This window comes from Opisthocomus hoazin, chromosome 8, assembly GCF_030867145.1.
Source record: "Opisthocomus hoazin isolate bOpiHoa1 chromosome 8, bOpiHoa1.hap1, whole genome shotgun sequence".
Taxonomy (NCBI): domain Eukaryota; kingdom Metazoa; phylum Chordata; class Aves; order Opisthocomiformes; family Opisthocomidae; genus Opisthocomus; species Opisthocomus hoazin.
The window spans coordinates 29,646,430-29,672,331 of NC_134421.1; the positions used below are offsets into that span (position 1 = coordinate 29,646,430).

The following is a 25,902-nucleotide window of genomic DNA, read 5'->3' on the forward strand; positions in this document are numbered from 1 at the left end:
TGGCTCCTAAAATCAGATAGTCAAAATAGAGGATCTGGAATGCAAGACTGATACTATAATACTAATTTCAACGTGCTGTCTACATCACCAGTACAGGAGCTTATGAAATGACTACAGAAGTGATGTGACTGCCTAGTGGAGATTGAGTTGTACAAGCATTAGCTCAAATGGAACTCATTAGCTAACAAGGCACAGCAGACATTGCATCTCCAACCTAAAAAATCACTGTAACGTAGTACACGCAGCTTCTGTTGCTTAAGGTATTCACATGCAAAAATATAAGAACACACACTACTGAATGAATAAATCAAAGACAAACCTTACTCAGAAGTGATCTGCATAGTAGCGCACAATGGCAGATGCCACAGCATATTTTTTGGTGATGCAAGGCTGCTCAAGATCATCTATGGATAATGAACCATGACAGCTTGGGATTTGATAAAATGCAAGTTGATGGTGAGAGAAGGCAAAGAATACAACTACTACCCGAACAGCCAACAAATGCATATAAACTGTTTTTTTTCATCTTTAATGTCATTAGGAAATCTCATGTATTACCGCAAAATTAAACGTTCACTAATCTAATAGACTTTACATAAGAAAAAAGCTATTTCTTTAAATTATTTACTACCTCCATTTTAGTTCTCGGAAAGCACCATGCATTAAAGCATTTAACAGGGTACGGAAGGCAACAGAATCCATGCTTGTTTAAAATACCTTATATGATTGGCATCAACAGTTTTCTTTTCACAGGGAAATCTTGAATGAAGGCTCTATCAGTCAGTTTCTAGTTTCTTCACAGCTCAGAAAAAAAATCCCTTTGCTTTTCTCCCTTTAAGAGAAAGACATTCCATGTAAACGCTTGCCTGTACCTATGCAGCTGTATTTTCCATCTTTGCCCACAAACAACCACTGCTTAAAAACTCCTTTAATCATATTTGTTCAGCGCCCTTCAGCTGCTGATTGTCAGAAGTCGATTATCATGAGAGTTAATCAGATTGTTAAGATACACAGAAAAAAAAAATACATGAACAAGTTTTCTTCATCACAGACTCATCTGGACTGTTTTCTTTGTGTGCTCCAATATTACTGTTTTTGTAGATTTCATTGCTGAATCACATACAGTGAACTGTAGTGATCTCATGCACATTGTGTTTTCCTGATGTTGTATCGCACAAGGTTCCTTAACTTAGCATGCTCAGTGAATTCATTTGATATCAAAATGACATGGATTTATACTTGCACATTTTTTAATTTCTTCTATACACAACCAGACAATTTCTAAACAGTTTGTGTTAAGGGGCAAAAATGATGTAAGCAAATTCAATCTTTAGACTCAAACAATTTCATAAAACTATTCAGATTATAATGTAGGGTTTTTTTTTTTTTTTTATGACTCCTCAGATCTTCTATTTTCCTTTATAGAGAGTCTTCTATTCTGGTAAATTAAGAGAATTCATGTCGCTTTTTCCCCACAGCTCTGACTAGAAGCTCCAATGAAGACTGAATGCTTACAGTGCTGGAAGTTGTTTGAACAAGACTGTTAAGAGATCTTTAAGATTTTTATAAATCAAAATCCTGGGACAGGCAACAGATAGAAGTAAAGCTATATCAACATATTTGTTCTATAGATGGAAGCTGAGGTACACAAAATTAAACAATATGCTGAATGTCACACAAGGAGCCTGGTTTAAGGAAGCTTCTCAACCTGAAATGTCTTGAATCCTTGCCCAGTACCTTAATGACACACCATAAAAGCTGTCCTCAGTCCTCATATCCTACACGTAGCACTTTTGATTATTTTCCTTAATACAAAATACCATCATTATTTTCTTTTGCCCGTCTTGGTAATATTTAAAGCAGCAAAAATTCTTAGAAATAAAGATTTTATTTTTTTTTTTTAAGCAAAAGCACTGCATAATTCAAAAGTTCATTAAAACTGTTTTACATAGATTTGAAGCTCTCATTGTTCACTACTTAAATACTAAGAAATCAATATTATTAACCACAACAGTAAAAACGATGGAACTTTCTATAAATGTGGACACCTATAATTTGCCTTCTATTTTTTTAGGGAATAAAGCTTATATCAACAAGGTACATTGCATTGAATTTACAGTCACCAAAGTCATGGGGCAACAAGAATTTACACCACCACACAATGTGCCTTTTCCATCCAAAAAGAAAAGAAAAGCTAAATCCTTTAAATGACTCCAGGGCCTAGGGTTTTAATGAAATAAGTATCAGGAAGAGCTGGTTAAAAATGTTCCGGCTTTCACAGTCCGCAATTATTTTGTACCTTGTGGCTGTCTGGATAGCACATATTTATTTATCAAAACAACAAAGTAAAATTAAACTCACTAGATGCAAACCACAGCATTAACAAAAGAACGTTGTTGCAATGTCAAGCACTCAGAGGTTAATTCAGCCTCTTTCTGAGGCTTAACGACAGACTCGAGTCACTTGTTTTTTGGGGGGAGCCGTGCTTATCCAGTGCCTAGGCTGCTTCTTTTAAAGGAATTTAAAGGGTCCACACCTCCTGTTCTGTGATTGCTCTATAATTTATATGCCATATAGAGTACATTCTTAAAATAAAAATTAAGATTTTCATGGGGAAACTTTTTCAAGATAGAAAAACCCACTGATCTTTTATAGCCAAAAACAGATCCTCAATTTTCCCCCTCTTCTTTTGCTTTAGAACATGTAGTATATACTGTATGTTCCTATATACTCAAGCACAGGCCCCATTTTCCTGCCTTCCTGGCTTCCTGGCTCATTTCTCAACCAGTCCCAGTTCTCTCCAGCTAGGATTACTGGCTGATGCTAATGGCACTATGCTAGCATCTCTACATCTGATGTCTGGATATCCAGTTCATTATTAAATTGTTTTTTCCCAGAGCTCCCTGCCAGTTCTCACTCTTTTTTGTCTGGTCAGTTGCAGTTGCCCACTCCATGTCCGATTTTTGTGTCCCTTCCCATTCTCCAGGTTGACTACTAATCCATCGCCTTTGCCCATCAAGCCTTGGTCGCTCCCACCTCAGCCCAGTGCTGACCGTTTTTCTCCCATACTTGTACTGTTCTCTCCACTGGGGTCCCAGAAGTGTCCCAGCTCTCACCACTGGTGCTGGTCCCTTCCCATCATACAGAAGAGTTATCAAGAGCCATTGCTAGAGACTCTTTTTCCATCTTTTTTGTCTTGCAACACGAGTAAATTGAGTCACTCCATGGGACAAGTTTATCACAGTCAGCCTTAGGAGTTTAAAGAAGCTTGAGAGCACTCAGCAATGACTGCAAATGGAGATTTGAGATCTTTGGCATTAGCAGATCTCTCTTCCCTCTGCGAATTCTGATGCTTTTTTAAAGGCTTATGATTTTCCTTATTCTAGTGTGTATTCACAGGGATGGCCACAGGTACATTCTGTTCAGAACATACAACTTCACTACTAGGCAGTAAAACCAACTCCACCAAAAAGGAAACTCTCCAATATGACGCTTAGTTTTGTATTGAGATCTTAATTGTGTTAAAAAATCCTAGTTAGAAGCAAATATTTCTAAGGAGACACCAGTTAGCCTTTAGGAGTCAGGAAAAGATGGATAACTCAATCAATAAGGTAAGTTTTAGTATGTTAATAAAGTGAAACATGATCCATGTTTCAACAAGAATTTTCAGGTTTTCTTAGAGATTTAAAACTTCTTTTTACAAGTCCCTTGGGAAGCCGAATGAACCTCTCTCACTTATTGGATGAACAGTGCATAATACTTTGCGTAATGAAATTAAGCAGCCTGAAATACATGTGAACATGACTAATGAGACGAAATGCAGCAGGAAAACCAAGCAGATGGCTTGAGTGTGCTGGAACAGAGTAGCAAGGAGAGATCTGAATGTTTCGGGTTTTTGCAGGATACATACAGAAACACAAATACAATCTTTGCATTTCTGTATGATACTGCATCTGTCAGCACTTTGATGGTCTACGGATCACAAGTGAGAGCTTGCCAGAATACTAATAGTCTCTGTAGAAAACCTTTACGTGTCTTCCACAGAGACACAAAATGCAAAAAAAATGAGGAGGAAAGAAGAGTTTTATTTTGCATTTGGTGTCTTGCTTTTTTAATTACGTAAAAAGATACTTAAGCTAGTGGTATATTTTTAATGAAACAGTCTTTCTCCACCAAGAGTCTGGTTCTCAGAGACCTCCCCAGTAGTATGAACATTTGGGGAGAAACACAGAAAAAGAGAGAGAGAGAGAAGCTAGCAGGTATTAAAATATGATGGGAAAAGGCTTTCTTATCAAGAAAGGTCAATGATCAATTTATGAAGGATGCTACCAGAAACACAGGAAGATGAAAATAAAATCAGTTTGCTCTCATTCCTTTCTAGTGAAAAAAAATTCTGTCCACAGAAAGATTAACTGTTCATTTCTATAATTTGAGATAAAATCACAGAATCACAGAATAGTAGGGGTTGGAAGGGACCTCTGTGGGTCATCTAGTCCAACCCACCTGCCAAAGCAGGGTCACCTACAGCAGGCTGCACAGGACCTTGTCCAGGCGGGTCTTGAATATCTCCAGAGAAGGAGACTCCACAACCTCCCTGGGCAGCCTGTTCCAGGGCTCCGTCACCCTCAGAGGGAAGAAGTTCTTCCTCATGTTCAGATGGAACTTCCTATGCTTCAGTTTGTGCCCATTGCCCCTTGTCCTGTCGCTGGGCACCACTGAAAAGAGTATGGCCCCATCCTCCTGACACCCACCCTCCAGGCAGCCTGGGCTGCAGAGATCACACACTGGTAGAGTTCGCAGTCCTGAGGAATATGGGTCACGCAAAGAGTAAAGTCAGGACCCTGAATTTTTAGGAAAGCAAACTTCCAGCTCTTCAAGTAGTTAGTCAATAGGACTCCCTGGGAAACTGCCCTCAGAGACAAGGGAGCAGAATAGAGCTAGAATATCTTTAAGGATGTTTTCCATAGGGCACAAGGGCTCTCAATCCCCAGGAAAGGAAGGCAAGAGACCAACATGGCCGAGTCAAGACGTGCTGGTAAAAATAAAGGGCAAGAAGGAAATGGACAGGCAGTGGAAGCAGGGACGGGTATCTTGAGAAGGGTATAGGGATGCTGCCCCTTTGTGTAGGGACAAGGTCAGGAAGGCCAAGGCACACCTGGAGCTGAACTTGGCAAGGGATGCAAAGAATAACAAGAAGGGCTTCTACAGGTATGTCAGCCAGAAAAGGAAGGTTAAAGAAAGTGTACCCCCCTGATGAGCAACACTGGCAAACTGGTAACAATGGACAAGGAGAAGGCTGAAGCACTCAACTTTTTTGCCTCAGTCTTCACTGGCAACCTCTCTTCCCACACCTCTTGAGTGGATGGACTGCATGATGGGGACCATAACAATTCTCTCTAAATTGGGGAGATAGGGATTTGATGAGTGGACCATTCAGTGCATAGGAATTGGTTGGATGGTCGCAGCCAGAGGGCAGTGGTCAAGGGCTCAATGTCCAGATGGAGACTGGTGATGAGTGGTGTCTGTCAGGGGTCCATTCTGGGAACAGTGCTGTTTAATATTTTCATCAATGACCTAGACAGCAGGATCGAGTGCACCCTCAGCAAGTTTGCAGATGACACCAAGCTGAGTGGTGCAGTTGACAGGCCAGAAGGATGGGATGCCAAGCTGGACAAGCTGCAGAGGTGGGCCTGTGTGAACCTCATGAAGGTCAACAAGGCCAAGTGCATGGTCCTACACCTGGGTCCCAACAATCCTCGGTATCAATATAGGCTGGGGGATGAAGGCATTGAGAGCAGCCCTGCAAAGAAGGTCCATGGGGGTACTGGTTGACAAGAAGCTCAACATGACCTGGCAATGTTTGCTTGCAGCCCAGAAGGCCAACTGTGTCCTGGGCTGCATCAAGAGAAGCGTGGCCAGCAGGTCGAGAGAGGGGATTCTGCTGCTCTACTCTACGCTGGTGAGATCCCACTTGGAGTCCTGTGTCCAGGTCTGGAGACCTCAGCACAGGAAAGACATGGACTTGTTGGAGCGGGGCCAGGGGAGGGCCACCAAAATGATCCAAGGGCTGGAGCACCTCTCCTACGAGGAAAGGCTGAGAGAGTTGGGCTTGTTCAGCCTGGAGAAGAGAAGGCTCCAGGGACATCATCTTGCAGCCTTTCAGTACTTAAAGGGGGCCTATAGGAAAGATAGGGACAACCTTTTTAGCAAGGCCTGTTGTGATAGGACCAGGAGTAAAGGTTTTAAACTAACAGAGGGTAGATTTAGACCAGGTATAAGGAAGAATTTTTTTATAATGAGGTTGGTGAAACACTGGAAGAGGTTGCCCAGAGAGGTAATGGAGGCCCCATCCCTGGAAACATTCAAGGCCAGGTTGGACGGGGCTCTGAGCAACCTGGTCTAGTTGAAGATGTCTCTGCTCACTACAGAGGGGTTGGGATAGATCACCTCTAAAGGTCCCCTCTAACCCAAACTATTCTATGATTCTACGATTCTCCTCAAGAAGTATTTCTTGGCTGAAGGTATAATTCTGCTCTGCATGCAACACATACTGACAGGGGCTATTTACATCTGCAGACTTATGGGATTGCCCACAGTTCAGTTATGTTACAAAGAACAAGCAGATTCAGGAAGTAAAAGTACCAATCTGAGCAACTTTACAGTGCCATCCTGCTGCCTTCTCTGCTACAAATGATTGGCCTTCAGATGTACATTTTCCCACAGCTGAGATTTTTTTTTTTGCACTAGAAAACTTTATTTCACGTTTTTGAAAGAAAGCAGAGACATTACCAGTGATCGCGACGTAGGACATCTTGTCAACAAAGTAATTTTAACCAGTGTTCAGCAGAACACTATTTAATTAATTTATCTGCACCTGTTGGTAAGTATAATAGTCTGTTCCACTGCTGATGCTACTGCTATAGCCATAGCCCACCTACCACATCTTTGACTATTACATACTCCTATTGTTCAGTGCTCACAGTGCAAATTAGTAGGGCAGAATATACCAACACAAACTGTAGAGGTCCAAGATTCAGACATTCTTTGATCCCTTCCGCCTAGTTTTCAAAATGTATCTCTACACTGTGTGCATTGGCTTCCCTCTTTTAAGTTCAGAATTTTTAGAATCATAGAAAGATAATGAATAATTTCATGGAGCATTACTATTCAGCAAAAAGACCCAAAAAAAACCCCCCCAAAAAACCCCCAAACAACAAATCAAAACCACAAAACCCAAAACTGCTTTTAATTCTGGAAGACAGTAATGATCTTTGTTATTTTTTCACTGACATCTGACTGTATTTTTATCTCCTGTACGAAACAAAAAAAATTTCAGTATGAAGCATATTAAAGTTATCTCCACTCTGCAACAACCATGGAAGTCTCTAAAAACCTGGCATCTATAGACCAGCAAGATCTTTCAAGTCAGCCTTGACCTAAATGTATCAGGTGACATACGTAAGGAAGTGGATGATCTCTTTATTTTACCACAAATTACCTTAATTACACTGTAGCATCATTTTTAAGCTTCAACTCCAGAAATGTTATAAAGTGTTTATTATATGATAAATGACCTTAAATGAGAACTGCAATACATAGACATCATTCCAGCCTATATTACTTGTATCAGGTCTCACTCTGACCTCCCATTTTAAACCTTGACCGCTATTCAAACTATCAGCAAAATCCAGCTTACATCACTATCCTGGTAGCTTTCTAACACAACTTGTAGGTACCTATAATGGTACTAACAAAAACATTGGGTTTATCATCTCAGTGCATTTTATCATAAAATCTCCATACAGACCTGGTATACACTAGAGTTTTGCAAGAAAAAGTATCAGCTTATAATGTCTATCTTGTCACTGCTGTAAAAATTACATTCTTCTTCTGCAAAGCTGTTTGTAAATAAATTCAGTTGTAAAGCTGAGTTTCTGTGGTCTTTTGCAATGATTTTTCTCAAAACAGAGAGCTCAAACTGTACTTTTAGATCATTTTAGGTTTGGTATACTGTTGTATGTAGGAAAACTAGCAACCATAAAGGAAGCTGGTAGGAGCAAAGCGCAAAATAAACAAAAGAAGGTGGTTCTTTGTCCAATATATGGAAGATTTATGACACTCTCAAACATACTAGGGGGTACTAGGAAATTTTAAAAAGTTGCATGGGGAAACTGAACAAGAACTTGGAAGAGACGTTTATTGAGAGTTAGAGAAACCACACCAGGTTCAGGAAATCCCTTGAGCTGAACACAGTCAGAGGCTGGCAATTGTTGAGAAATGTGTGATCTGTTCTCACTCTGTTCCTCTCTTCCCAGGAAATCTGCTATGGCTTGTTGGAGACAGGATGCTGGACTTAGTAGGTCCCACGCTATAGGAATCCCTGGTCTGAATTCTTGGGACCATTCTTCTGCTTTATGGAGAGATGCTCTGAATTTGACCTATACTAAGCAAAACGCAAGGAAACAGATCCCTTCGTATTCCAGGAGTTAAGTCAAAAACATTGCATGATGCACCTGTCCCCTTCTACTGAACAGATTTGTATGACTTAAACATCATATGTCCATGATCATCATTCTGTTAGTAGCAGTGCAACCGCACCTAGAGTACAAGTACCTAGTCATCTAGAAAAATGCATGGTTCAAAAAACACATACGAGAAAGCTTCATACTATACTACAAGCGAAATGTAATTAAAATTTTCAGTTATTCTAAAGTACTTTGGGATTAAAATCTGCAAGAAGATCATTTCAACATGTCTACCTTTCCTGGTAAAAATAATAATAAATTTTAGATCCATTTTCTACCCTTACACAGCATATGCTAGTATGAAGCAGACAAGCATAAACACAGAATCTAACAGGATGGTCTAAAAAGTAGGAGGAACTCCACTTCATCTTACCTGGTAAAGCAAGTGCATTATATAAGGTGACTACAGTACCGAGTCAGGTGAACACAAAGATTCATTGCAATTTCAAATTCATTCTTTCCCTGTATATTGTTTTAGGTATCCATATGGTAGCACATTGCTAAATATTTATAAAACAACTGACCTTGGTGACATCTGGCCAACATATTTGAGTTGTCACCCTTCAGGAAAATGTGCCTGTCCTCACATGTCACTATTCAAGCTCATATGAGTTTTCTAGTCTTTCTTGTCTCAGTAGGATATTTTTTTACTTTCTGTTGGGGTTATTTTTACCTAGAAATAGAAACAGAACTTCAACTGAAATACCTGTTCGCCTATTAAAGTTATACACAATCAAGGAAGAAAATTCTGGTCCTTTTCTCTACTTCCTAATCAAAAGCAGGAAGCAATAAATAAATGCAGATACACACTTTAGTTTGCACTGGCAAAAGTATCACTCTTGATCTTGTCACTTCAGTAACAGAAGCAAAAAAAATAATTTTGAGTACTATCCTATCTTATTGGTCTTTGCGGAAAATTCTGTGTAACTATCATCCTCCTACTTCCACTTTCCTTATGTAAAGATGTTACTTAGTAACGTTCTTTTGCTTTAGCTACATCTAAGCTTATTAACATCAATTTGCAAAAGCAGACTGCGACAGACATCTTGCTTTGCTATAAACTATTCTCCTCTACATGAATGCTGAGGCATGCAATAAAAAGTAAGAATCAATAGTTCACTACAGAGTGAACACATCAATTTTATATGATTTCCTCATATTGTGCCAAGTCCTATCCTCAAACTCTCATTCTGACCTCTCTTACCAACCCAGTTCCATACTGATCAACTCATTTACTTGCTACTAAGGAACAATTTCAAGCTTAAACTATGAGTGTGACCTTCAGTTTATGAAAGACATCACACACAAGATCAATCTGATGGTATAGAACTCACTGCAGAAGAAAACTAAACAATTTTTTTTCACACTACAAGTGAACAAACACATAAAACTAACAAGCTGACAAAGAAAGCGTAAGTTTTGAGGTTCTGTCTTCCAGATCTGTGCATTTGCTCAATTAGCAATCATTAAAGTCAACTGATGTGACCAGCTGACAATTTGTAATGCCAAATTAAGAGTTTAATGTTCTTTGCCAACATCCAGCTGATGTACAATGTGCCACTCTGTACCTAGAAAACTCAGCATGTCCTTTTTAAAATGACAAAACAATCTTTGAAAAGCTTTGGCAATTGGAGGTCACAGTTTGTCAAGATCCTGTACATTATCTCAGGTTGGACTCTCTTCAAAACAATAGTTTATTAGCCAGTTAGGTTGGAAAGAAGCATATTCCCCTACAAACAGCTTTGATGAGTTATCATTCTTCTCACATACACAAAGAAAAAAGAAAACCCACTTGCAAAGCAGTGTTTCCCAACTGCAACATTTAAAGGGAAGGTTGTTATTTCCTCTAGCAGACTCATGAACATAAAAAAATGCTGTAGCCATAAAACCAGGAAAAAAGTACACAATCAAATTAGAAATCTCAGAAGGCATGAACTTATCACGTGCATCCAGGCAGAGGTCTCTCACAGCTACGGATCAGATAAAGATTTTAATTAGCTCCCTTGAAAACTGATGTTCGCATTTAGAACGAACGAAAAGTTCATCATCACTTCTTTTTCATCCACTATCCAGGAAGCTTCCTTGTCAGAATAATACACTAAAACTCTACACTCAAGCAGTGAAGAGGCGCACACATAAAGCAGTCAAATCATGGTAAATTACAACACAGACTCGTTTAAGAGTGGGAGTTCAGAATACCCCTTTGGTGGATGGGGGTGAGCTGGCTGTGTCCCCTCCCAGCCTCTGGCCCACCCCCAGCCTACTTGCTGGGGGCAGAGTAAGAGAAGGCCTTGACGCTGTGCAAGCACTGTTCAGCAAAAGCTAAAACACCGGTGTGTTATCAAAACTGTTTTAGTCACTAATCTGAACCAGCACCATACGAGCTGCGATGAGGAAAGGTAGGTCCATCCCAGCCAGACCCAATACAGACAGGCATTACATTTCGCTTCTCCACTTGCCAGGATGAAGACTAACTGCACGCAACAACCTCTCCTCATTTTCTTTCTCCTATCATCTCCACCCTGGTTCCTAGGCACGCTAATGAACAGGCAACCAGGATCCCTGACAGCACTAGTCATGCACTCTAGATGTAGCTATTGAGGTCAGAGTCCCCAAACTAGATGTCACCTCTGCTGCCATCAGTCTCATTTCCATCCCCTTGACGTTCCACTCTCCAAATTCCAGCACAAGAAAAACTACTCAGCTGGCTCTGCTCCAAGGTGTATGTAATGAACTTATAAACACCTCATGTCCATAAATGTATCACCACCCTTTTCTCTCTTTTTTATTTTTGGTCTTTCTCTGATTTCTTCCCCTTAATTTACAACCTTGTCCAGTTTTTGACAATCTCATTCTTGGTGTATACGACATCTCTCAGCTTACTTCTACTCTATCCATTCCTTCAATATCACTAAAAAAATCCAGCTAGCACCCAGCACACTAAGGAATTACTCTGCCACATTCTCTGTTGGTGTTTCTGAGCAATTTTGTGCTTGAATGGGAGTCATGCAGGTAAGAGCTTAATCGTGGCCCTTGTTGATATAAACACAACTTCCAAAGCTTGTGATAATACATATATAAAAAGAAGTGGAAAGATGATTAAATAATTAATTCTGATTTTCATACCATTTTGAAGTTTACTTCAGGAATATTATAACATGGCCAAAATAGTACTTGAGGCATAACTTAATTTCCATGATAAATGGTATATTATACTGCATTCAGGAAAACAGAAGGTTGACTCACTGCTATGTTGTCAGTCTATATTGAACTGAAACAAATTGAAGAAGTAATTCATAACACAATAGTATTCTCAGTAGTTGTATGTGCTGTCCAGGCTATTTAAATATCCTATAAATAATTGCTCGGAAAGGCACAATGGACAGTGTGCATAGACTGGATGATGAATCATCAGGTAGTTTAAGTAAAATTTTGCTTGATTAACTGTTTTGTTTTTAAACCACCTGCACCATATTGTCTGATGTACCAGGACAGATCAAATTGTTCTCAGTCTTTTTCTGAAAACCAGACAAGCTTACAAATGATAAGTTTTATTGTATTATGAAATTGATGTCAAACTGAAGAGCTGTGTATTGTGTGATTCCAATTATCTATTTTTTTGGCCAAGGATTTAATATCAGCCATTGTTACAGATGAAAGTAATCCAGATTTATCAGACCTCTAATAGCTTTGTGTCATATGGAAGTAATTTTACCTTTTGTCTCCCCATCTTCAGAACACATTTATTAGTCCTTTTAAAGTGTAATTTTTCAGTTGAATTTTTTTTAGTCAGCTGGCAACTAAACAGATTACAGCTAGAATATTTTAAGACAGAGGCATAAATGAACACAGCCCGCTGATCTGAGTCAAGGCATACCTGACTTACATCACTGTAAATGTTGCCAGTGCATGCATTTCTTTGTTTAGACCAGCGGATGACATATTTAGATGTCTAAAGATGCACAAAAGCACCTAATGGAGTTTCTAAAAGCATCTGAATAAGTAAGCACCTTACTTCCACGTACCTTCATGGGAGTCACGCACCTATTATGCTTAGTCACTTCAGTAAAACCCACTATTATGTTTCCCTTTAGCTTTGGTTACCTCCAGATACTTCTTAATAATATCCTTAGTAACGTCAATCAGAAATCTCTTTTTCCAAAAGATAACCATCAAAATGTAACATTCACAGCAATATAGCAAACTTTAAAATCAAGTGTCATAGTTTAACCCAGCAGCCGGCAACTAAGCACTAGGCAGCCACTCGCTCGACCCTCCCCTTCCCCCCCAGCAGGATGGGCAGGGGAAACAGGCAACAGCCAAAACTCGTGGGTGAGATAAAGACAGATTAATAAGGCAACAAAGGAAATACTAATAGTAATGATAATAACAATTACAATAATGAATATTCAACACAAGCTATATACAATACAATTTTTCTCACCACCCAGAGACCGATCCGCAGCCAGTCCCCAAGCGGTGATGACGGACCTCCTAAATTTTCACAAATTTCACAACCATTCCCAAAAAAGGCCAAACTACCGGAAAAGTTCAAACTCTTGGACAAGAGGGGATTCAAACTCCTGGGAAACCGAAAAGCCGATAGCTTCCTGCCCCCCACCCAACCCCACTCATAAACTGAGCATGGTGTTTATGGTATGGAATACTTCCATCGGCCAAGGATATACCAAGGTTTTCCCTCATCTTCATGTGATATCAGTTTTGGCTCACTCTTAGGTAACAGTTGCAAATGAACCATATAGAAGATCACTTTTTGTAGTCACAGTATTGTAGATTTATGTCATTGCTGACATAAAACGACACTAATGAACTTGCTAACCACCTGGTTTCACATGTTCATTTAGGGAATTAAGGACCTAAATGAACCTTTTTTAACCTTTTCTCTAACTGCTGGTGGGTTGATTTTTGTGTGGAGGAGAGCGAGAAGGGAATTGGTTACTTCATGCTATGCATATTTATGGCATCCCAGATCCTTCTCTGCCACATTTTCCCTATGTAATTAATACTCATTCCTTTTTCAGCTGAATCCTGTGGTTCAGTTAAGATCAGAGTCTCACTGTGCTGTGAACCATGCAAATATGCAGTCCAAAGAAAGAAAAACATCATAGCCATAAACTAAAGAGTTTAAACATGCTACTGACACTGCCATTGAAGAGTCAGGACATAGTACCTGGCTACTTTTGGAAAGTGCCATATATAAGTAGAAGTCCCATTTCTGTTGGAAAATCTACTATAATTCCTATCAAGCAGAGACAGTTCAGTATGAATGTTAGAACAAAGAATGTAAGCTATAAACTCTCATCCAGATGAAGACAAAACAAGGAACAGCTGAGAAAAAAATGCACTCGTTCTTAACATTGGATGAAGCTTAAGAGTTTATTTTATACATGGAAAGGAAGCAAAACATGAGTCTTTCAATCAGCATATACAGCTTTTTCTTAATTAACTCCTCAAAATGGTATTTCAAGTCGTAATATTCATTGACACGTTAAAATTCTGTTTCTGGAAGAGCAGCAGAAAATAGTATTTCAGTTTTTGCTGTACGCTACTTAGAATTGCTTTTTGTATTCTATTCTTTTATATACTACAGGAGCATGCAAAACTGTGTTTAGTTCAAACGACCCATCCAAACAACTCACCTCGGAGGCTATTTTAAGGCATGAATGCTAGCACATTGAATGGGACGAGCCTAGAATAGAGAGATGCGAGGCCAAGCTCTGCTACTATTTTAGGCTGTCTCTTGCGGAGAATTTAGGTGTCAGTTATGAAGATCATATAAATGCTTTATGTTTTGCACAGTCGCTATTGATTAATTATGACCTACATTATCATTCAAACAACCTCAGCAGTAAGACTCTGTAAGACTGTAGACGGTCATTTCAGGTGAATTACTGGTATGATCCTACGGAATGCCAGCAAATAAGGAGATCACCTCACCATAATAACCACTAAGGCAGTAGAAAAACAAACAAACAAAACAGCACAGCAGTGACATATTATCTAGTGACAATGTTTGTACAGAGCTTATTTTTAAGTGTATCCCTCTGAAAATATGAGCCCTTCTGTACTGCTATTCTAATATATGCCATTCAACTCATGAAAATATGAACTTATAACTTAAGATTCATCTGCTGTCTTGGATATACTTATATCCATCAGTATTTCTCCATGGATTTGTGTATTCTTTGAAACCCGTACTCAGAACAAAACTAGTATTATGTGAATTGAACATCTCAAGACAGGATGTTCCACCTTCATTTAGGTGGCAGAGCACATGGATGTCCAACATGCTGTGCTGGAGAAGAGGGCAGCCTGCTACCACAAAATCTTTTTGCAGCAGGTAATACTGGAAGCTGTGACTGAAACTAGAGGAAGCTCTAGTCCGACTAACAAATTGCTGACAGTAATTAAAAATTACCTCATTATTTCTTGAAAAAAATAGCTCTTAATTTAAAGGTGAAAAATATAGACAGGAGACTAAAAAGAGCAAAATGACCATGTATGAAAATTCAATAACATTTTAGTAAAAAATAGGAAAATCAAATACCAGTGTTTCTTGTCTTTCAATGAAAGAACATAACAAATTATTGTAATTGGTTTTTAACAACAGGTTATTCCATAAATAGCATTTATGTTTTAATTACATTGTTAAAGCTGTGCAAAGAGAATTTTGTTAAATACTCTTTCTTTACAACCATTCTCCATATTACTCCTCAAACTGGTATGCCATTGAGATGAGTATTTTTATCCTGTTCCTTTAAATAACAAACATCTACATATTTCCTTACCACTGATTTAGATACTAATATAGTTGAAAATCTAGTCAGCTGAGCATCTTCATCCCTTTCACCTAAATCTAATATCTCCATTAATTTATGAGAACAGATCTGCATAAGAGTCCCATATAGACCGAAATAGCTATAACCTCGGGAACTTGCACAAGGTTTTTCCCCTCATATAGCTGAATTAGCCCTTAGAAGGATTCTTTAAAAACTTCAAATCATGAGAGCAATAAATCACTTACGGAGAATACATTCTCCTAATACAAATAATATCAAAAGTTCGCTAACAACAGGCTGTGACACCATATTTACAGCCTTCATTAGTTATTTTTTGTTGCAAGAGTCTTCGTTAGTTACTTTTTGTTACAGATCAAACTTCTGAGGAAGAACTAGCTGAGAATAAAACCAAAGTTTACAAGAAGGAAGCCACATTTCCCAAGTCCTCCTAATGGTACAGAGGCCACTAGAATTTCAAAAGAAAAACAGTGGTTCCTGTCCCTAATTTTAGAGACTCAGTCCACAGTATCTGCAAAGAATAGTACTTATTAAAGCAGTCAGTAGTACTAGTAACTTGGCTAAACCCTATTAAGCACAAAGGATGCAGAAATGACCTGTTTAACTCTGGCTACGATCAAAACTGACCTAGTAGTTATGCATTCTTTAAAAGTGATTTTCTGGGACTCGTAGTCTCTTGCACTGTTATATCCACCTGCTGTCTCTGGTCTTAAACTGGACTCCTGTGCCAGTGGGGTCTTTGTCGTTACCTACTCTGAACACCCCACATGATGGATCTACATTTCTTGACAAGGTGTTAGAGCTGTCTCATAGCAGAAGTTGGTGGGAACTTCATCAGGTGCTCCAACAAGCAGAGGAGTTAAGCACCTGTTTTAAAGTTTTCATCCACTTATTTCCCAAAATGTAGGATGCTTAGCACTGTCTGTAAGATTGGACTCTCAATTTCATCAAAACTTACTGAACTGTTTTCTACCACTTAAGAAGACACAGAAGTGTCTCGCCTCAGTAATTGCCCAGTAGCTACACGTCTATCACAGCTCCTTCACTTTCGCTTGGAGGAATGAGCAGTACTTCAAAGCGGATGAAGAGGCACCGTGATGGATTGCTTACTGTATGCAGTCCTGAGCAAGTTAAGGACTGTTCCAAGTTACATCAGATTTCCAGCCACAACAAGCAGCCAGCAGACCTTTGTGAAAGCTTGGCCACCTCTGTTCTAAAACATACGCCCATATCATGCGCTCTTGTAGTAGATGTTATCCAACAGAAATTCGGCAAATGCACACACACACACATGCTTCTGCACGCAAGCCCTCAGCAAGCCAAATGACCCATGACACTTTCACGATCCTCTTCGTGACCAGGCAGATGTAATTAAACAACATTGTTCCTCAGAGTTTGGTATATTGTTATTGGTATCATTGACATCTCAGTTCAGACACCAGGTCGCAAATAAATCAAGACCGTGTTGCTTTACAAACCATTAAGTAATTAATAGAAAATAATCCATTAAAAAAAAAGGAAACCTCAAAAGAAACCCTGTGATCTCTTGAGATAAGGTGTTCTGGGCTTTGCTCTGTATTACTATATTAATTTACTGAATCATTCTAATACTATGATTACAGCATCTATTATCAAAATCCATGCAAAAGGAGACGGAATTTTTCTTAGTACTGAATTCTATCAGCAATTAAACTAGTTTTTTTGAAACAGCAAGCTGAATTACATTAGTGACCCAGCATTTCACAAGTAATGCAACACTTTATGGAGTACCTGAATTATTCATAAGCTTGAGAAATACTGTACTCCTTCCAAAAGGCAAAAAAGGCCCCCGCTAATAAGAACGTCATACAGACAAAGGAGGTCAAGAAAGTTAGCAGAAGTTACCCTAACGTTTTTGGTGGGTAAACAAATAAAAAACTAAGTAAAAATTAAACTTTGACTTCTCACTTTTTTTCCTTTCAACCTTTTTCATTTCAGCCAAACATGGCCAGAATCATACACTGCCACTTTCTCCTCTCAGCTGAACAAATTATTACAATGTATTAGTACGCTGTATTGCTTTGTGTTAGTCTTCTATGTCACTGTATCACTGAAGCTGTGGTTGCCTCCAGTAAGTACACATCTTTCTCTGCCAGGCTCAAAATCTTTTTCTTCTTCCTTTCCTCCCCTCATCTTTTCACATTATTTTAAGTAGGATATTTCAGTCATCCCTCCTCTTATAGCAGCAAACTCTTTTCTACCCCACTGAAATACCTAAACCCCACGGCACCTGCCTAGCAGTGGCCTTCCTCATCGCTTTTTTCTTTTCCTCTCTGACCCTCTTGCACTCATTTCAGCTCTCTGTGTTCAACTTACAAGTTTTCATTCTGGAGTGCTTCATTTCTTCCTTATTGATTTCATTACTGATTTCACAAATTCAACTTGTCTTTGGGGAACGGTCTCCAAACTACCATCTGACTGGCATTTTCCATTTCCTAAACCTAAACCCCACTTAATCTGAACACTAACTTGACTTAACCACCAAAAGAGAAGCCAATGCTCTCTTAACATAGATTGTAATATGAAGTTTTAAAACTGTTGTTTCATTTTATTTGCACAGGTTAGGCTTGGCTAAAGCCTGAGAAAACAAATTATGCTGCTTCTTTGAACATCTGCCTAACGCTATGTATATGGAGTGTATTACAAGTAAAAAGTTACTTCACAGTTTCATGTATGGATATAAGGATGAAAATCTAGAGGGTCCTGCTGTTTCATTTAAATGTACTTTATTACTCCAAAATATTTGTTCTTCGTATACACATCAGCCTTATTCCCATGGTGGTTGAAATAGATGTTGATAAAAAGAGAAGATAAAAATTTTGTACTTAAATACAAACAGTAAAGGATTTTTCATCTAAATGAATAAAATACAAACAAGAAAAATGAGAAAGGGATCACTATGGAGTAAAGATGGTGCAGAATTTTGTATTATGCTTAAAATATTGAACGCAGAGATGAAGAGGGGTAACAGGAGTAAAAATGGGACATTATGAGTTATGTTAATTACACAACTCAGATAGAACAAAGCTCAAGAAGATTAAGCTGACAAGACAGTTTCCAGCCCAAATTCTGAAAGAACAGGAACAGGGTATTTCACGTAGCAAGATCCCTGTCTTGTCCTATAGACACAGGAGAAAGTAGAATAGCATAGAGCAGCAAAGTAGGAGAGCAGAAAACAATCTGAGCAACAGATGGTCAGTAAGCCTGATTTCAGTACACTTTTCAGTAATGTGTATGTTTTTAGAGGAAGTTTTCTGAGAAAGGATATTTAAAGACACTCAGGCCAAGGGGGAATGAGAAGATAAATCATACTACATCAATTCAATAGCTTTCTTCAAGGTTTTGGGGTCTTTTAAACATATTGGGAATGGAGAGACATCACCTATCTTAAGTTCTTTTGATATGGTACCACACAGGAAATCGTTACTCAGTCTAGAGGAAATTAGGATTAATATCAGAAATATTAGGTCAATAAGAAACTAACTAAAGTGAAAATTAAAGTGCTCAGTGTTCAAAAGTTTCAGGCTACAGGGAAGATATTAAGAGAGTTCCTCAATGATCAGTCTTGGGAAAAATCTTGTTATTTTCATAATGACCTTGGCAAAATTATCAGTACTATACTGATGAAGTCTTATGATAATTCATTTTTGGGAAGTTAATCAATAATGAGGAGCATTAGGATATCCATATGCAAAGAATGTGATGACCTTGAGAATATGAATATTACAAATGAAATAAAAATGCATCATACATATGGCAAGGCCAACACCCTAAGGACTAATAAATACGTATTTTCCATAAGCCAAAAGTTTGTCAACTGAAAATGACTGAGGTGGAAAAGGATCAGTTATAGGATTTAAATATGACAATTCAACTCTAAGCTGCATCAAACAAGATTTTTCAGGAGAGAAGAAAATACTGATGCTATTGTACAAGATGTGGGGGAATCTCATCATCGGCATCTCTAATATGCCACAGAATCCTGTTCACTGACGTTAAAGAATGATAAGCTTAAATTGGAAGAGGTGCAGAAAAGAGGTGCCAACATGATCAGAGAAATGGAAAAATCTGACAAAAGAGACTAAAAGTGCTCAAGCATATCTGGTCTGGTGAAATGGAAATTTAGAGAAAATATGCCAAGGAATTGAACAGTGAAGGAGGAAAAAAAAAATTATTCAGTCTTGGGGCCACAGCTGGCATAAGAAAGAATGAATGTAAGATGGCCATGACTAATGTTAGGCTGTAAATTAAAAAAATAAAAAAAGTCTAAACATTAGAACAATGAGAATCTGGAACAGCGTTGGAACAGAAGAAATGGATGCAGCTCCCATCCCCTCCACAGACTAACAACTATCTGCACTGTGCTTTACAAGCTCATAAGGTGGACCAGTACAGAGTGCTACCTGAAGCAGTATGGAGCTGGAGTTGGCAACCAAAGAGATCCCTACTCATCTTACATTTCCACAATTCCTTAAACAGCAACTAGCATTTTTCATAAGCAACTATATCAGTATACAGAATCATACACTGTTTTTCCATAGACTAAATGTGCTAATTAAAACAATCTATTTAACTTTTCCAGGAATTCACTGTTGCATGCCCCTGAGACATTTGTGATGCTTTCCACTTCAACCACATTTTACTATTGAACTGACATTTTCATATACTTGAATATCAACTCTGCCTTAAATAAAGCAAAATACCTAGGGAAAACACCATCTAGCACCAGCCACAAAGAATGTCATGTCTCAGATTGCACATCTATAACTTATTCTTTTCTCAATATATACACAGCCCTACTTGTTTAAAGACATAAAACAGTGCAGGCATAATAATTCTGCTTTGTTTTTTATGTAACTATTCAGACATAGTATAAAAGATGCACTTAGTTGATGCAGTCGGAATGAATAGAGGGAAAAAAGAGCTTTCATAATGCCACTGCATATCTGTGCCACTCTTTCATTAACAGCCACTTTCCAGAACGGACTTATACATGTGATTTATTGCTAAGGAGGTAAGAACTGACAAAAGTCAAGTATTTATTTTTTGTAAAGAAAGAGTCTAATCTAACTAGATACATGAATTTAGACAGTTCAATTATCATAGACCCTTGTGAAGGGATATTTAAAGAGCGGTAACCTTTTCATTTGTCTGAACAGAAATGAGTGAGGAGCAAGCAGGAATAAGTGTCAGCGAGACCTTGGCAGTCCTTGCTTTTATGGTAAGGTCAGGACTCTTTATTGGACCAAATGAAGAGCCAACCACTGGCTGGAAAAGCCATGGTAGGAGATGCTTGATAATGAACATTCAAAGCTAAGTTAGTAATATAGCTATTGACTGAACAGCATCCTGGCTAACCCTCCCCAGCTCAGCGTCTGGGCCATCGCAGAACAGTAGATTTCCCATTCTGTATGTTTTGTATTGCCATATTTTTGGAACTTCTGCCAGCTTGTGCTGCTCACAGCTCCAGGCACCTGACTGAAAGGGCTGTTAACTGCTCCCAAAATTAGTTTGCAAATTCGTATACTGTCATTAGACATCCTTCTTTCAAGTCAACTGTACACTTCTCAGCACAAGCACACGCATTAATTCAATTGCCTATTGCAATGCTTGCTTCTTTTATTTATAAGTTATTTAAACTTCATTTTAAATAAATCCATAATAAACCACCTACAGCAAAAACAGACGGTAAGAAAATATACCATTACCAGTAGTGATAGTTATAGCTTGTTTCAATCCTAGAATAACATAAATGAGGAAAGACAACCTTTCCGTGCAACATCAATCAATTGCATCAATTGCAACATCAGAGATCCACCATTTGTACACAAACACAAAAGAGAACAAATACCCACATACAAATCACTTAATTCAGAAAACAATTATCTGGTTGACTATACACAAGTATACTCTGTCTCCAGTACTGCCCTGCATCAAACAAGTATTCAAACTTGTGCCTCTATTATTAGTATGACAGTCATTTTTCCAATACTTTCTGACCACAGTGAAATTACACAGGATTTATATGTGCTAAGGGATAAAAGAATATAGCTGAGTGCCTTCAGCTCAACCTGCTCTATATGAAACATTGTTTGCCCTCTTTCATCACAAAACTTGCAAAAGCCATTTGGACTTGGCTTACAGACGCATCCATCCTAGAGGGCTTCATGCAGGTATAGGGTGTGTGCTCCAAGTTTAATGAAAGATATTCTGCTCTAGCAGGGTTCAAGAATACGTATTAACAGCTACACAGCAGTCACTGTGCTACCTGCGAAGGGAGAGCTATAAACGCTCCTGTTTATACTCAGTTGGCTTCATTTCTCCTGCCCAAGATATGATCTGCTCTGTGCCCATTGACATAAGCGGTGTCATGGGATGCATTGCTGTGATTTTGCACCATCTAAGCACAAAACCTACCACCGCTCCCAATTTCTCTCCTGCCTTTGGGCTTTTCTGCACCAGCCTAGACAGAATCTGATAAAATACAGCTTTTGTGAGCTCATTTGAGAGCTGAAAAGTACAGACTGTATTTTTAAAACGTGAAGCCCTCCTGAATCCACTTTCCGTTAATTCATTTTTTTAGTATTTCCTCTGAACTCTACCTTCAAGGTAATTCACATGACCAGCCATCTTAAATACCTGGCTTACAACTGCAATATATGACTTTGATCCTAGATCCCTAGAAATGTAGAATGATTAAAAAAAATCACTTTGATAACTGAACCCCAAATTTACATTTAAATGAGATATTACTTGAAAAAATAACTTTTTCATGTTACTCTAAAACTATTAAAATGTTCAGTTTTAAAGCTTGCCTTCTTTTATGTAGCTCTTGAGTATCGACTTTGATCAATGCTCAGCTGTTCCATTTATTAAAATCTGCCATTTCATCTGCAGAATTTGTACTTGTTTGGTATTGCAGTTTCATCAAGATCTCTTAAATAAGCTTAAAAAAAAAGGTGTTGGATAAATATAATCTTAGGCACAATATACCACTCAGTGATTTCTCTAGATCGGTACTGCTGAGCAAAATGACTAGAGAACTACATTTACTTCTTTTGTCGCTTCCGTGTTCTTTCTTATTTCTGGCGCTTTCTAACCAGTTAATCGGTTTCATCCTTGTTGGGCTCTGCAAAAGCAGTCTACATAGCAAACTACACAAAGAAAGCAGCTGGTTGCATAATGTCATTGTACATTGCTTCACCACCTGAAGGAGATTTATCTCCCTGATCCAATCTGTCATACAATTCTGGGGAAAAAAACAAAAAAAAATTTTTTTGTTTACGAAGAAAGATGTGTAAATCATAAACGCAGAACAGTTTCCAGTAAGTGTGGAAACACTGCGAATCCGTTGAGTATTCACATTTTTCTTAGGATGGTGGGAAACTAATTTGTTTCTTCCCTGGGCCTGTTAAATAGATGATGTTGTTATCTCAGGTGACATGTCAGCAGAAAGCTAACATGCAGTCGAGGCAGTACACAATACTAATGAAACACTCCAGAGGCAAATCTGGTATACACTGTCACTAATTCCAAGTTTATGGTAGGTTCTCTTATCAGTGAAGCCACCTTTTCCAATTTCTCTTTCTCTACTGGTTTTATCCATATTAAGCTCAAAGGAATGAGAAAGCTCTCGGACACGGCTTGCTGAATATTGGCGTGATTAATACCTGCTCCCTGACAGCTGTTTGAATTGAGGTGTTCTCTCATTGTAAACAGCCTGGACTGTGTTCATATTGGGGTTTGGCTTTTCAAGAAGGATTTCTCATGCGCAGAAGGGGATGGCAGGAGAGAGGGGCTGCAAAACCGTTCGCCACACTTGCCCTACTTTCTACAATAGCTTTTGTGCCACAAAAGTAGTCTGTGCAGTCACAGTCAGGATTACAGCACTGGGGATTTTTAAATAATGCTAATTCTGAATTAGCATTGGGTGCCAACAATTTATTCCATATTATAAAAGGTGCTGTTTACTTGCCTATCAAGGGGGAGCTCCAGCTGAAACACAAATGGGGCCCCACTGATTATGCATGACAGCACAAGTGCCAGTAATTAAAACAGTTTTCAAAGAATAAAAATCTCTTCAGCTAACTGCAGGCCTGTGGCCTGAGGGTCACTGAAGATTTCTAAACAAGTTTAAATTGCCTTTTTAATGCAGTCATCTCACAGCATCTCCATGATAAAGGCAAGTATTGTTGCCATTCCATGAGAGATTGACAGGAAAAGGTGATGGCATGAGGTGACCAAATAATGCATGATAGCAATCCCCAGAACTTATAAGCAAGGGTGCTTTTGTTCACACCTCTCTGCTCAACCAGGATGTATCTTCTGCTATTTCTCTTGCCAAAAGGCATATCCGTTGCCTGGTGGATTAACAGGGAGGAGCCCTGTGCCAAAAGCAGCTGTTTTGTTGACCTCGTCCTCTCCTATTCCCTGTAAACGCAAACTGGTCACCCCTCACCACCACCTGCAGGCATCCGCCACCAAGGCTTCCCTGAAATCCAGCTGGAACCCATGAGTACTAGGACAATGCTTGGAAACAACCCACAAGACGAAGATTAGCTCTCTAATTTGGTGTGCGTTATTTACACCAGAACTCACAAGACACCTCCAACTTCATCTACTGGTGCTTGTCTCCACAAGTATCTTCACATAACAGAAGGAATTAAACATTTTTAAAGAATGCTTAGATTAACTATAGCAATTCACAGCAGCGGGCCCTAAAACAGAGTCTCAGCCATGCAACTGCAGAGCTTGATTTGACTTCCCCCCCCCCCCAAAGCTGCTGATGGGTTGCAGTGCTTGACTTTCCATGATATAAGACAAACTGATTTTCCGTGGCTCTGAAAAGCCAGATCTCTTTAGGGAGACAATGTTTCTTCCTCTTGCATCTCCTTTTCCTCTCACCATGTCACATGCACACTTCAGAAGCACAAGATACCTTCCTGTTTTGTGCTGAATACCGTTTTTTGCTCAATTCCTAATCAGCTGTTTGTTATGGGAACTGCAGAAGCAAACAAAGAGAGCAGCTGTTCCCTTGCTGCTGCAAGCGTGCAGCTCCCTGGGCAAACACTGTTCGAGGCGCTACCCAGAAGCGGCTGCTAACACCCACTAACAGCTCCCCGCACCCCAAACTAAATGCTTCTCCTCTGGGATAACTCTCACCCCATGGCATGATTAACTGAAGTCCTATCGGCACTTTGTTTAGTATAGCTGTTAACCTCATGAAAACCCAAAACGTTTTCCCAAGATGTGATTTTAATGAGAGTATAATCTAAAGACACAGAGGTTGTTTTAAAAAATAAAATACATTTCTTTTTCAAAATAGTCTGCATACTTTGCAGCAGAGGTTTCTTTACTATTTGGTATTTTTCATGCTATTATAAGCACCAAAAGATTTGGTTCCATAATGTAATGAACAAAATTATATGTAATACCTAATGTAGATATATCCACCAAGGTAAGCAAAAATAGAGTGTTTTCTAAATCACAAGTCAAAAGTGCAGGGTGTATTAAGGAACGAACAAATGGACACAAAACCAGGATAATTCAAAATTAAAATGGAACATCTAGGCTGATGCTCCTTCATCTCCTTACACCTCTTACACTTCAACAGTTTTAAAATAAGCAATATCTACTAAATCTGATTTCCTCAGTATTCTAAGTTTTGTTTAAAAAAAAAAGGGGGGGGGGTGAAATCAGGTTTAGACAAAAGTGCTCAAACATACACAGATATAAATATAGGTTCTAAGTGGAAGTTGTTGATGTGCTGTTTCTTTAAAGTACCACCAGCTGAGCACGCTAACATACAAGATCCTGAGTACACAGTCAGCGACTTCAAGGGAAGTATCAATACTTTAAGAAGTGTTCCCAGGGTTTTTCAAATAAAATAGCTTATTCCCTCCCAAGAAAGAAACCTTCCCTTTTGTGCTTTCCTCAAGCAAAGACCCCTTGTGCCAGACCAAGAGAAATGGCCATACGGATTAATTTGAGGTACCTTGGTCCAAACCTCTGCTACTCAAGAAATGAAATATTCAAACAGCTATTCAGTTCCCAAAGAAGACATATGGTCCTCCATTTTAAATACCTAATGTGGAAGACAAGAACAGTGTTCATGTGAACAGCATTTTTTATGGAAGAAATACTACTTATCTGGATACCTTTTGTGTTTTGCTTAGTACTTTAACTGGGCTTCAAATTAATACTTCTGGTTTTGTTTATCAAGAAGCTTTTTACAGAGTATGTTTTACAGTGAAGTTATCTCTAGAATAAAAGATAGATAACCATGTTGCCATTGTGAAAACTGCCGAAGAAATGATCTAATAATGGCTTTAGTTTGTATTAATGTGCAAAACAGTAAGTAAAACATTAGACAGGTGTTAATGAGAACTTAAGCATTTCCACTGTATTTTCTGCAGCTTTTAACCCAGTCATCAAGCAAAATTATTTCAACAGTACACAGCCTTTTCTTAATTCAGTTTGATAGCAGTAGATTGTCAGTCATATACATTAAATATACGTAA

At 38.7% G+C, this 25,902-nt stretch overlaps 1 protein-coding gene across 4 annotated transcripts in view; it reads right to left on the reverse strand.

Moving 5' to 3' along the window:
* Positions 1–25,902, reverse strand: part of SYT1 (synaptotagmin 1) — a 359,923-nt gene that overhangs the window by 277,930 nt on the left and 56,091 nt on the right. For 3 of the 4 annotated variants that reach the window (XM_075429340.1, XM_075429341.1, XM_075429338.1), the window contains exon 2: positions 718–832. The exons of the other annotated variant lie outside the window; for it this stretch is intronic. The gene's annotated coding sequence lies outside the window, so the exon portion shown is untranslated. The remainder of the gene's footprint in view (positions 1–717; positions 833–25,902) is intronic. 4 annotated transcript variants of the gene reach the window in all.